At 45.8% G+C, this 13,156-nt stretch overlaps 1 protein-coding gene across 4 annotated transcripts in view; it reads left to right on the forward strand.

Annotated features, from left to right (window-relative positions):
- Positions 1 to 13,156, forward strand: part of rab6ba (RAB6B, member RAS oncogene family a) — a 213,692-nt gene that overhangs the window by 125,421 nt on the left and 75,115 nt on the right. Inside the window, exon 1 of one of the 4 annotated variants that reach the window (XM_087255670.1) lies at positions 10,753 to 10,873. The gene's annotated coding sequence lies outside the window, so the exon portion shown is untranslated. 4 annotated transcript variants of the gene reach the window in all.

A 13,156-nucleotide genomic window follows, 5' to 3' on the forward strand; every position in this document is an offset into this window, starting at 1 on the left:
TGGAAGCTGAGATTCCAAAGCCTTGAATCAGACTGCTGCTTAAAACTGTGGCCACACTGTCATATTCATTGCTCGAGCAGTTTTATTGATGCCAACTGAATCAGTCTGAAACCAAACAGTTTTATTTGTGTCATCTGCATATGAATAAAATATATTGCCTCATCAGTGTCACCTTTGAGAAGTAAAAGGCATCTTAATGAGCTGTTACTCTTGATGGTTACACCGGAGCAAGGAAGAGATACCAGCTCATATCTGATTAGCATATACTTGAATAAGCTCAAATCAAGCTGCTTCTTGACGTTGAGATTGACCTTAAGAGGTCTGGCCGTGGGCTTTCATGATAGCATATGCCAGAAGAGCAAAGAGCATCGCCCTCGACTCCTATCATCTGTCAGTCTTCTGCTCTATGCAAAACGAAAGGGACGCATCTGCATATTTATGAATTTCCATCTGATGTGGATTCATCGCTGTTGAGTCTGGTAAAACAGCGTTTGTAGAAGTGTGCATAGACCTCGGCGAGCAGACTCAAACTCCTTTGTTTAGAAAATGAAAGCCGTTTATTTGAAATTGTTGCTTTACATTTATGTCTGTGAAATGTATTGTATTGTATCACCATAACAGAGAAAAAATGCTTGGCTTAGAGGTTGGAATGTCATAAGTCAGTATGCATTTGCAGGTATATTCATATTTCAGATTTTTTCTCTTAAAATTCTTTAGAACCAAATGAAAGAATTCATTAGGCCATTCACATTTTTATAGGAGTTGCTTGGTTGTCACATACAACTCATAAAGCATTCTGGGTGATAACATTTTTGATTCATAGGAATTAATGGTATATTTAGGTATACCTTAGAACAGGGATTCCCAAGCTTTTCAGTGTGCGACGCCCAAAATTACAATGCCAGTGACTCACGACCTCAATATCTTCTGAGGTGGTTATAAATTTATAAACCTTACACACCGGCGAACACATACCAAAAGACCCAAGTCTATTCATCTTTTATTTTGAAGAACATCACTCAGAGACCATCCTCCATGTTCAATTGTAGCCTGTATTTATTTATTTAGTTTTGTATGTGAGTGCTGTAAACCTGTCAGAATGTTTAATCTGGTACCATAAAATCAATTTGCTGTGTCTTTATCATAACTTAACCCCATAGGTTGCAAAAATTTATTTTTTATTTTTATTTGCATTTTGTTGTTTTTTAATGTAACTATTAACTACTATTTTTTTCTGTAGGTAATGGATGAAATATTAAAATATAGTCATTCTAATAGTTTAATAAAATGAGATAGATTTTCGGAAATCACCAAGCAACCACCCCTCCTCCTCATTGTCCCATGAACCCTCGATGGGCCCCGACTGCCAATTTGGGAACCACTGCCTTAAGCCTGGTTTATACTTCTGCGTAAAGTGACCGGCGTAACCCACGGCGCATGCAACGCACGTAGCTGTGCATTTATACTTCTGCGCGCTGTCTCTGTTGGTCTGCATTAACACTTCCAAAACACTAGTTGGAAGTGAGGTGTTTATGTTCCTATGTGTCGAGTTCCTTCGCTGGTGTTTTTTTTATTTTTTTCTGAATGCTTCCTGAATGTACAAGTGGCTTAAACTCGCTCATTTTGAGGCAAGAGACCATGGACGCACAACAACTTTAACTATGAGGTAAACACAAAACAAAACTTTTCATCCGGATCTCCTTCACGGCACTCCACACTTGAAGACAATCGCTCCATCAGGCTCGCGCCGCTCTCACGGCTCTCGGTTCCGCCCAGACTCGTCAGCGCTACCAAGCCGACCAATCAAAGAGCTTGCACTACGCATCGTTGCGACGTGTAGTTACATTTTTTGAGAGGGGCACTTTAGTGAAGTGTGGAAAGGCCACGGTGTAGGAAAACGCGTAGGCTGCGCCGTAGCATACGTGTGCGCTTGACATATAAATCATCCTTTAGAAGCTCAATTTTACAAGCTGAGACTTATGTCAAACTGAGTTTTTTTACCGTTAAACAGATTTTCTTTTAAAATCCATAGATTAAATTTAAATAAATCCCTCTGCAAACTTTAATTGTTAGATTTATTTATACATGATTTAACTTTTTTTAGGCTAACCAAAAAGAATGCGTCATTAGCTTCATATTATTAAATACATCAGTAATAAAATGCTAATAACTGAAGAAATGTGTTATCTAGTAATAACAATGTGATAACTGCTATAGTGCTAATGTTTTTTCATGTTACCATTTCCTTATTTTCTTACTTCTTATTGGATTTCATAGTTTCGTATTGATAAATGTGATGTTTGTTGGTCATGTGCAAGAGGTGATATAGTCCAGGAGTAGAAGTCTTCTAATCTACAAACTTATTCACTGTTGAAACATTTATTAATTATAGTGATACTTTTTGAGTAGATAATATAACACATAACATAACACAACACAACACAACACAACATATAACATGACATAACTGTAACGTGATGGGACACTAACAACAGTTAGTGAGGGTCCAGAATGCAGGTTTTATTAAAAAGGGAAGGTCTGGCAAGCGACAGTCAACACAATCCAGAATCGTAGTCAAAGTAACAGGCGAGTGGTCAGAAGGCAGGCAGCAGGCATTGTAAAACAAACATAACAAAGCAGAGCTCAGACATGGAAGGCAAAGCAAGGAAAACACATTGCAATTTCTCAGCAATAAAGTGTGTGTGTGTGCACTGTATTTAAAGTCTATGTAATCAGTTTGTATCGATCCTGCGACTATGTATATGCAATCAGACATGATCAGGAACCGGTTGTGAGTGTGTGTGGTGCAAGACTGGAGCTAGTAGTCCATAATGGCGGATTTGTAGTCCGTTAGAGATCTGTAACCGCTAGATCGCTGATAATTATAACAATAACATAAATGCTGGGTCAGTTGGCAATTCTGTGTGGAGTTTGCATGTTCTCCCTATGTTTGCATGGGTTAATATGATGCTAAAACACAACAGATAATATAAAAATAGTTCCCCTTCGGGGGGAACTTCAGCACTATAAGTGGATTTGATTGTTAAAATCCACGTATTGGGAGGTTCGGTTCAGAAGCTACTCGTCTGAAAGAGTATTGAACGGGCCAATTAAGAATGAATTGGCAGCGCAAGCCTGCGCAGGTGAGCGGCATAAGCAATCAACTGAGTATATAAGCTCACCTGGCGCCAGCAGACGCTATCCTTTTCGCTTCAGAGCCTTTTCTGATCGAGCTTATGTGGGTTCCTCCTGCTGATCTACAGCCATTTCGAGAGAACGATTGTATTCCGGTCCAGAGCGAGTCCACGCAGCGGCAGACGGTCGAGCTGGGTATCTCCCTTGCCTGGCGTCCCTTTGGGTCCGGTCCTCCAAGAGCGGTGCGTATTGTTGCAATCCTAAAAGAGCAACACAGTCGTGCAGCACGTCCTTTTCAGGATGGCGCTCCGACTGTGCGTTTCTGGTTGCGGGGGTTTCCTGGCTCCGGATGATGGACACGATCACTGCATTACATGTTTGGGGGTCCAGCATGTTAATGTGGTGCTCGGGGGCGGTTCATGACGTCACTGCGATGCCATGACCGTTGCACAGTTGAGATCGCGGTTAGCTTTCGTAAGAGAGCGAGCCACCCCAGTTGCCTCCTGCTCTGCAGCGGGCGCTCGGGCAGATCTGAGGGCTTCAGCGAGAGACAATCCGCCGCCCACGGGCTCGCGGACCTCTCGCTCCTCCAAGCGCTCCATCCAAGCTTCGGGTACTGGGAGTGATCCGTCTAATCAGATGGTAGCTCTCACGCTCGCTGACACCGGAGATCAGATGTCCTCCGCGGCATCGGAGGGTGGGTTTTCATTGTCCGACGATGATCCGGACCCGCTCGCCCCCTCTGGGCAAGCGAGCGCCGTCAAATGCTTTCTCGGGCTGCTTCGGCCGTCGGGTTGGAGATGGTTTATCCCCCAGCCCCGCGGCCGGACCGACTAGATGGGTGTTACGTAGAGGATCAGAAGGCGAAGCCTTCGAAGCCTCTCGTCCCCTTCTTCCCGGAAGTGCACAGTAGGCTCACGCAGTCCTGGAGGGCACATTTCTCTGCCTGCGCTGCGTCCGCCTCCGCCCTCACCACCCTGGATGGTGGAGCTGCCAGGGGGTATGAGGCGATCCCGCAGGTGGAGCGCGCCATTGCGGTCAATCTTTGTCCACGTGGCGCCCCCGCTTTGCGTGGTCCGCCCCGTCTCCCGTCCAAAGCCTGTAAGTTTTCGGTCTCCCTCGGAGCTAGAGCTTACAAGGCTGCGGGCCAGGCAGCTTCCGCCTTGCATGCGATGGCCACCTACCAGCGCTACCAAGCGCAGGCGCTGGCCGAGCTGCACGAGGGTGGGTCTAACCCAGGCTTGTTACACGAGCTGCGTACGGCGACCGACTATGCTCTCCGGACCACTAAGTCCGCCGCCTGCGCACTGGGGAGGGCGATGTCCACACTTGTGGTCCAGGAACGCCACCTCTGGCTAAACCTGGCAGATATGCGCGATGTCGACAAAGTTCGCTTTCTTGACGCGCCCATATCCCAGGCTGGCCTGTTCGGCGACACCGTCGGTGAATTCACCCAGGAGTTCAAGGCGGTGAAGGAGCAGTCGGATGCGATGGGCAAAGTCATCTATCGGCGGGGCCGTAAGCCCGCTCCATCCCCGGCCGAGCCATCCACCTCCGCTGCTCCTCGCCGAGGGCGCCCGCCAACGGCCGATGCCCCGCCCCCGCCTCCGCCTCCGGCGAAGCGAGCGCGTTGAGCACGCCGAAAGCCGGTAGCCCCTCCTGCCCAGGGCGCCGCTAAGTCCGGTAAACGGACCGCGAAGCGTCCCTGAGACAGGCCATCCGGAGAAGAGGAGACTTGCTCTTTCCCCGCTGGAGGGCGGGGCCCAAAATCCAACGGTACTTTTCAGTGCCACCAAAGTTTCGATCAAAGAGCATTTTCTCCCTTCCCCGGATGTGACAGCTCAAGCCCCGCCAGTCTGGGACGCGCTGCCTCTCAGCTCGCAGGGCTTGCATGCTCCGCCAGCGGCTCTTGGGCGCTGGGGGGACGGTCTCCCTTCTCCCAGCCCCCAAGCCCCCTCTCAGGAGTCAGGGTGCGGAGCCAGAGCGAAACGCTCTCCTCCAGCTCTTCTGTGGGACCCTCGCGCTCCCCGGATCAGCACACCCGCTCCTCACTGCCCCTCCGCGGGTACGTCAACGATTGCTGCGATGACGTCATTAGCGAGGGCTCTGCCTGCCTGGTTAGCGCGGGCCAGCCCCTCGCGGTGGCTCATACGCACGATCAGACTCGGCTACGAACTACAGTTCTCCAAACGGCCTCCCAGGTTTACGGGCGTGTATTTCACCAGGGTCAATCCCCTGTCCACCCCTGTCTTGCGAGAGGAGATTGCTGCCCTCCTGGCGAAGAGTGCAATCGAGCCGATACCTCCAGCCGAGATGGAGAGCGGGTTTTACAGCCCGTATTTCATCGTACCCAAAAAGAGCGGTGGGTCACGGCCAATCCTTGATCTGCGCGTTTTGAATCGCTGCCTTCACAAGCTGTCGTTCAGAATGCTTACGCAGAGGCGCATCCTCCGATGCGTTCGTCCTCAGGATTGGTTTGCAGCCATAGACCTGAAGGACGCGTATTTTCATGTCTCCATTCTTCCACGCCACCGTCAGTTTCTGCGGTTTGCGTTCGAAGGTCGAGCATGGCAGTACAAGGTCCTCCCCTTCGGGCTCTCTCTGTCTCCGCGGGTCTTCACCAAACTCGCGGAGGGTGCCCTAGCGCCTCTGCGGCTTGCGGGCATCCGCGTACTCAATTATCTTGACGACTGGCTGATTTTAGCCCACTCTCGGGAGCAATTGACTGCGCACAGAGACGAGGTGCTCCGGCATCTCCGCCTATTGGGGTTGCAGGTCAACTGGGAAAAGAGCAAACTCGCCCCGGTGCAGAGGATCTCTTTTCTCGGATGGAGCTGGACTCTGTCGCCATGGTAGCGCGCCTCTCCGGAGAGTGCGCTCGCCTGCTGCTGAACTGTCTGAGGGAGCTCGACAGCAAGTTAGTTGTTCCACTGAAATATTTTCAGAGGCTCCTGGGGCATATGGCTTCCGCTGCGGCTGTCACGCCGCTCGGATTGCTCCATATGAGACCACTTCAGCACTGGCTTCAAGATCGAGTTCCGAGACGCGCATGGCATGCGGGCACACACCGAGTCTCTGTTACTGCGCTGTGTCGCCGCACCCTCAGCCCCTGGAACGACCCCTCGTTCCTGCAGGCCTGTGTGCCTCTGGGACAGGCGTCCAGTCATGTTGTTGTTTCGACAGATGCTTCCAGCACAGGCTGGGGAGCCGTGTGTCGCGGGCATGCAGCTGCGGGCCTGTGGGTAGGTGCCCAGCTGCATTGACACATCAATCGCCTAGAGCTGTTGGCAGTGTTCCTTGCTCTCCGCCGTTTTTCTCCGGTTTTATACGCGGCGGCGTATATCAACCACATGGGGGGTATGCGCTCTCGCCGCATGTCTCAGCTCGCCCGCCGTCTGCTCCTCTGGAGTCAACCGCGGCTGAAGTCGCTGCGCGCCATTCACATTCCAGGTATGCTCAACCGTGCAGCCGATGTGCTCTCACGGCAGCAGATTCACTCTGGAGAATGGAGACTCCACCCCGAGTCTGTCCAGCTGATATGGGCGCGATTCGGGGAGGCCCAGATCGATCTGTTTGCTTCCCCCGAGAACGCTCATTGCCAGTTGTTTTATTCCCTGACCGAGGGCTCTCTCGGCACGGATGCACTGGCCCACAGCTGGCCTCGGGGCGTACGCAAATATGCGTTTCCCCCAGTGAGCCTGATCGCGCAGTTAATGTGCAAGGTCAGGGAGGACGAGGAGCAGGTTTTGTTAGTTGCGCCCCTCTGGCCCAACCGAACCTGGATATCAGAGCTCTCCCTCCTCGCGACGGCCCTCCCTTGGCAGATCCCTTTGAGAGAAGACCTACTTTCTCAGGGACAAGGCTGGCACCCTCGTCCCGATCTCTGGAACCTCCACGTGTGGTCCATAGACGCGAGGAAGACTTAGGTAACCTGCCGCCCGCGGTGGTTGATACCATCACTCAGGCTAGAGCCCCCTCCACGAGGCGCGCCTACGCCCTGAAGTGGAGTCTATTCACTGAGTGGTGTGTCTCTCGCAGAGAAGACCCCCGATCTTGCCAGATCAGTGTTGTGCTCTCTTTCCTTCAAGAGAAGCTGGACAGCAGGCTGTCGCCCTCCACTCTCAAGGTTTACGTTGCTGCCATCTCCACTCACCATGACGCGGTGGCTGGCGGCACCGTGGGAAAGCATAACCTCATTATCCGGTTCCTCAGAGGCGCTAGGCGAAATTAATCCAACTCGCCCCCCTCTCACGCCCTCTTGGGATCTCGCCCTCGTTCTCATGAGCCTGCGATTTGATCCCTTCGAGCCACTCGATACAGTATCTTTAAGATTTCTGTCCCTGAAGACAGCTCTGCTGGTCGCGTTGGACTCCATTAAGAGGGTCGGGGACCTGGAGGCATTTTCGGTCAGTGACTCGTGCCTGGAATTCGGGCCGGGATTTTCTCACGTTATTCTGAGACCCCGCCCGGGTTATGTGCCCAAAGTTCCTACCACTCCTTTTAGAGATCAGGTAGTAACCCTGCAAGCGCTGCCCCCGGAGGAGGCAGATCCAGCCCTGTCCTTACTTTGTCCAGTTCGCGCTCTGTGCATTTATGTGGACCGTACTCAGAACTTTAGATCTTCTGAGCAGCTCTTTGTCTGTTATGGCGGACGGCAGCAGGGAAGTGCCGTGTCTAAACAACGTTTATCCCACTGGATTGTGGAGGCCATTTCATGTGCTTATTTGAGCAGAGGCCAGCCGCGCCCCCCAGGAGTGCATGCGCACTCCACTCGGAGCGTTGCATCCTCTTGGGCGTGTGCGCGTGGCGCTTCTTTAACAGACATTTGTAGAGCTGCGGGCTGGGCGACACCCAACACATTTGCAAGATTTTATAATCTGCGAGTGGAGCCGGTTTCCTCAAGGGTGTTAGGTACCTTTGGTGATTGAGGAAACAACTCGGTAGGTGTTGTACACGCTTGCGGTGCCTTTTTTCCCTAACACGGAGAGATGTGCACCCTCCTGTCTGTCAGTAAAGTTCCCCATTCGGTGAGCCCTGCAGATTCCTCCGAGGCCCCCAGCACTGACTCAGCGGAGGAGTCACTTGCTGGCCCATTACGTAGTAGGTCTGCCCGCGGGTCAGCCCGCGTTTTGGGTATAGGTGCCTGCTATGGCCGATCCCCGCTGGTGATCCCCATATGCTTTTTCCGCCACGGTTAAGTTCCCCCCCTGGGCGGACCCGTGCTCACCTCAATGCCGATCACCTGCGCAGGCTTGCGCTGCCAATTCATTCTTAATTGGCCCGTTCAATACTCTTTCAGACGAGTAGCTTCTGAACCGAACCTCCCAATACGTGGATTTTAACAATCAAATCCACTTATAGTGCTTCCGTTCCCCTCCTCGGGGAACGAAGGGTTACTTTAGTAACCTTGAACGTTTTCTCCATTGTAAAACTCTGTGTCCTGTATCCAAGTGCACACAAATATCTCAAAGCACATTCATCTGTGCACGGTGCAGCTTAAAAAACTATGTAGAATTTTGATCTGTAGTCATTTTACTGTGCATTTGCACTGGTAAATTGATGTGTGCAGTTGTAGCAAGCTGGGATGCTTTTACCTCCATTAGAATAAAATAAAACTTTCTTAATAATTATTCATTCTGTAGCAGCACAAATCCAGCAATTATTTTTTCAAAATTGTACTGAAAACTAACCACTGCTGAAATTGGATGGCAATTCTAACATAGATAGGAACTACACTAAACCTTACCCCGCACACCTAAACCATAATGGTATAACAAAAAATTCCTCACATCTCAAGTGCAACATTAACCCAGATGAGCTACAGAGCAAGTTTACTATATCCAATCAAATCACTTTTATTGTTTTTAAATTTGATCACTTTTAACTCCAGTATCATGTGTGTTATGATGAGTGAAAGCTTAGGTCCAGGCTCTAGACAGTGCAAAATTAAATGACATACTTTTAAGACATTATACATTTGCATAAAGTCTGTACATAAATAGACTGAAAATATGTTTTTTTAAAAATAAACACGTTACACACACACACCAACACAAAATAAACAAATAGTGTGCAAGATAAAAGATTTAACATATATTTGCAAAGCTATGCTTATGAAGATACCATAGCTCAGTGGTAAAAAAAATAAAAAACACAATGGGTCTGCTTTCAAATTGTGCAGTTAAAAGTATAAATAAATCAAATAAATCGCTCAAATACTGTATGTGACTAAATTTTTCAGTGGAGCTGCTAAAAATGTCTACGGTTAGCCACTGGCAAAAGCCACTAAGCAAAAGGATTAGCATAAATTTGGTACAGATATATTTTCACTCACCTACAGAGTGTTTGGAGTTTTTCTATTTGTATTTTTATGCCGCAGTGAGCACACTACTCCACAATACATTAACATAAACAGCATGTCAGTGCCTGATTCACAATTGTTTGGCTGATAAGGCTTTTCAAACACAGAGAGAATGCAATAGCACTCATGTATTGCCTTCTTCATTCTGACTACATACAGACTACATAACCAATGCCCAATATGTTTTCAGTAGTAGAAATTGTATTCATTCATTCATTTTCTTGTCGGCTTAGTCCATTTATTAATCCGGGGTCACCACAGCAGAATGAACCGCCAGTTTATCCAGCACATTTTTACGCAGCGAATGCCCTTCCAGCCACAACCCATCTCTGGAAAACATACACACACACACATGCACATACTCATACACTACGGACAATTTAGCCTACCCAATTCACCTGTACCGCATGTCTTTGGACTGTGGGGGAAACCGGAGCACCCGGAGGAAACTCCCCGCAGGGAGAACATACAGTACAAACTCAACACAGAAGCGCCAATTGAGCCAAGGTTCGAACCAGCGACACTACGACCTTCTTGCTGTGAGGCAACAGCACTACCTACTGTGCCACTGCTTCACCAGGAATTGTATTAGTATATACATATTTTCATGACCACTAATGGGATTTGGTCAAAGTCTGGTCATTTGCTTCTGTGTTTGGAATGGTAGGCCTCTTTTTTTGAAGTCAGTTTGACGGTTTCAGCCTTAATATTCTTAATCCCTCTTACCATTAGTTTGCAACAAGTGAATGATGCACGAAAAGCCCCTTCCCCTATTCAATATTCCATTTCAATTGGAAGTACATCAACATACTGAAATTAAAGTCTCTGAATAATCTGGCTCAAGCTGACTTTAACGGTGATCAAACAATATATATATATAATTTCGATATCTATAATATAATATATTAAGATATTATTGGTGAACTCTGACCTGCGAACTCGCATCAGTAGACAAATTCCATTCATACTGCTCACATTCATACTTAATAGAATGTACTTTTCTAACGGCCGAGTAGTATGTTTAAATTTAAATGCAGTACCTACTGAGTAGTAGGCGGTTTCGGACGCAGCCACGGTGTCAGGAATCCTTCCAGATATTGATTCACTGCACCTGCACAGCCCCAATCACCAGAATTTTAATCAACTTCACCTGTCGCTTATCACCCGCTCAAACTACATAAGCCTAAAACATTCATTTGTTCACTGTCTGATCTACTTGCTAGAACCTGGACTCATTTCTCTTCAGCTCGATATCCCTTACCAGTAGTTGTATCATATTTGCCTGTCTATCTGCTTACCGGTTTGCCTGTTATCCTGATTGTGATCTTGTTCTTGAATTCCTGAACTGTGTTTACCTCCATCGCCATCATCTTGTTTCAGTTACTACCTGAAGTTAAGTCCTGTTTGTTTGGTTTTCTCCTGCTATGTTGGTATTGATGAAATTTCTGTTCTGAACAACCTCCTTTACATTGTTTGTTGAAATTATTATTAAATACCTGTTTTTTTTTTTTGGTGTTTTTTTTTTTTCTGTTAATCTGCCCTTGTCTTCTCTCTGATCCGTTACACACAGAGAGAGAGATTTTGTCTGGAAAGTAAATAAAAAAAATAAAAATTACAAGCTAATTGTGCTTAAATTACCTAAATGTATGTAGATAGTTATATTGTACAGTGAATTTTGTGGCTTTAATTATTTGATAAACTTCCCGTAATATATTTTTGTTTCTGAAAATGAATAAAATAGTTGGAATTTAACAGAAAACTGCAGCGAAATGTATAGGTATGTTTCAGAAAATCTGCAAACATGTCTGTAAATGCACATTTACAAAAAAAAAAAAATAAGCTAGTTTAAAATATTTTTTACTTGATTCCCAATAGAGAAACATGCTGCAGTGTTAATGTAGGTTGCTGTGAGCATGTATGATTTTATGTTTTACAGTCTTAATAAGGGATTTTTATGCGATGAGGCCTGTGTTTTTGATGGAGTGAGGCAGAACTCAGCGCTGCAGGAGGTTTGAGGTCTTGTCTCTTTAGGGGACTCTTGAGACCCTCGCTCTTCATTAGAAGGGGCTGAACAGTCAGCTGTATTAAACACACGCTACGTTTCACTGGGGCTTTAAGTCATCCAGAAAATGCCAGAATGACACTCTGCCCTGGTTCTGGCATAGTTTTTTTCTACTTTAAGCGGGCCATGGGAATAAGGAAGATCGTAAAACTTTCCAACTTTATCGTAAAATTGATTTGAGTTAGACTAAAGCAGGGATAAGAACCAGAGGAATGGATTTAGATGTGAATTAAGTGAATTAAAGAAGAAGAGCATACTGGCTGCCTGTCATCTCTTCAGCTTGACTTGCTGAGTTGGTGGTTGTTTTGCTGTGATGGCCGTTTGGCTGCAGATGGAATGAGATTTGGATGTGTTTGGAGAGGTCCGGTGGGAGAGCAGTGTTGTGCTGCCTGACTGAGCCGTCATTCAACACGGTCCGCTGGACTGTGACTGTTTTCTGCTCAGCACAAGACACTGAAGCTTCGGCTCAAAACCTAGTGAGCTGCCTCTGTAGACAGCATCAAAGCAGCACTCTTGACATGAAGCTTATCCCAAAATGAAAGCATCAATCTCTTATTTCTCATTTTGTCCAAATTATAGGGTGGCATATACATATTTTAAATGAACCCTCCACTTTTTTTTGGAAATTTAAATATAGTACAGGACACTTCTATACAGCTTAAAGTAACATTTAAAGGCTTAACTAGGTTAATTAGGTTAATTAGGCTGGTTAAGGTAATTAGGCAAGTTATTGTATAACAATGGTTTGTTCTGTAGACTATCAAAAAAATATATAGCTTAAAGAGTCTAATAATTTTGTCCTTAAAATGTTCATATATATATATATATATATATATATATATATATATATATATATATATATATATATATATATATATATATATATATATATATATATATATTATCTGACATACAGTGAAAACTTTGTTGCTCTGTTAAAGATAAGAAGAAATATTCAAAGTGGGGATGTAAACTGTATATTTAATTCAGCCGATGTCTGGGTCTGTTTGTAGTACTTTTAACTTAGCTTAGCGTAAATCATTGATTTGGATTAGACGTTAACATTTTTCTAAAAAGAGTTTTGATAAAAAGAGTTTTGACTCCGTGTTCTAAGACTGACAGAAAATGAACAATTGGTATTTTATAAGATGATATGTCTATTGCTGCCATACCACGGCTTTAGTAGATGAAATCATTAAGCTGTAATGAGAGTATACTTTCTAACAATATCAACCGAGACAATAGCAAGTTTTCATATTCTGTCTTATTACACATGTAACTACAAACTATATTTTTGAGTGAGATGCTAATGGTCTAATCCAATTTAATGATTTATGCTAAGCTAAAAGTTCTTCTGCCAGTCTGACCCAGAGCCAGTCCTCAGCATTTCTGTTGGTCATCCAAAAGAAGAGGCTCATTTTAAAACTTTGTATTTAAACAAACTACAACAGTATATTGAAAGATTTATTGAAAGATATAATGGCAATATGCATGATTACATAAGACAGTTATAAAGTAATTTGTTTTATGGTCCCTTGAATTTTTAGACTTTTTAAATTATTTGTATATTTTTATTCTAAATACTTTTCTATTTATTT

Source organism: Danio rerio, chromosome 6 (assembly GCF_052040795.2).
Source record: "Danio rerio strain M-AB ecotype USA chromosome 6, GRCz13ab, whole genome shotgun sequence".
Taxonomy (NCBI): domain Eukaryota; kingdom Metazoa; phylum Chordata; class Actinopteri; order Cypriniformes; family Danionidae; genus Danio; species Danio rerio.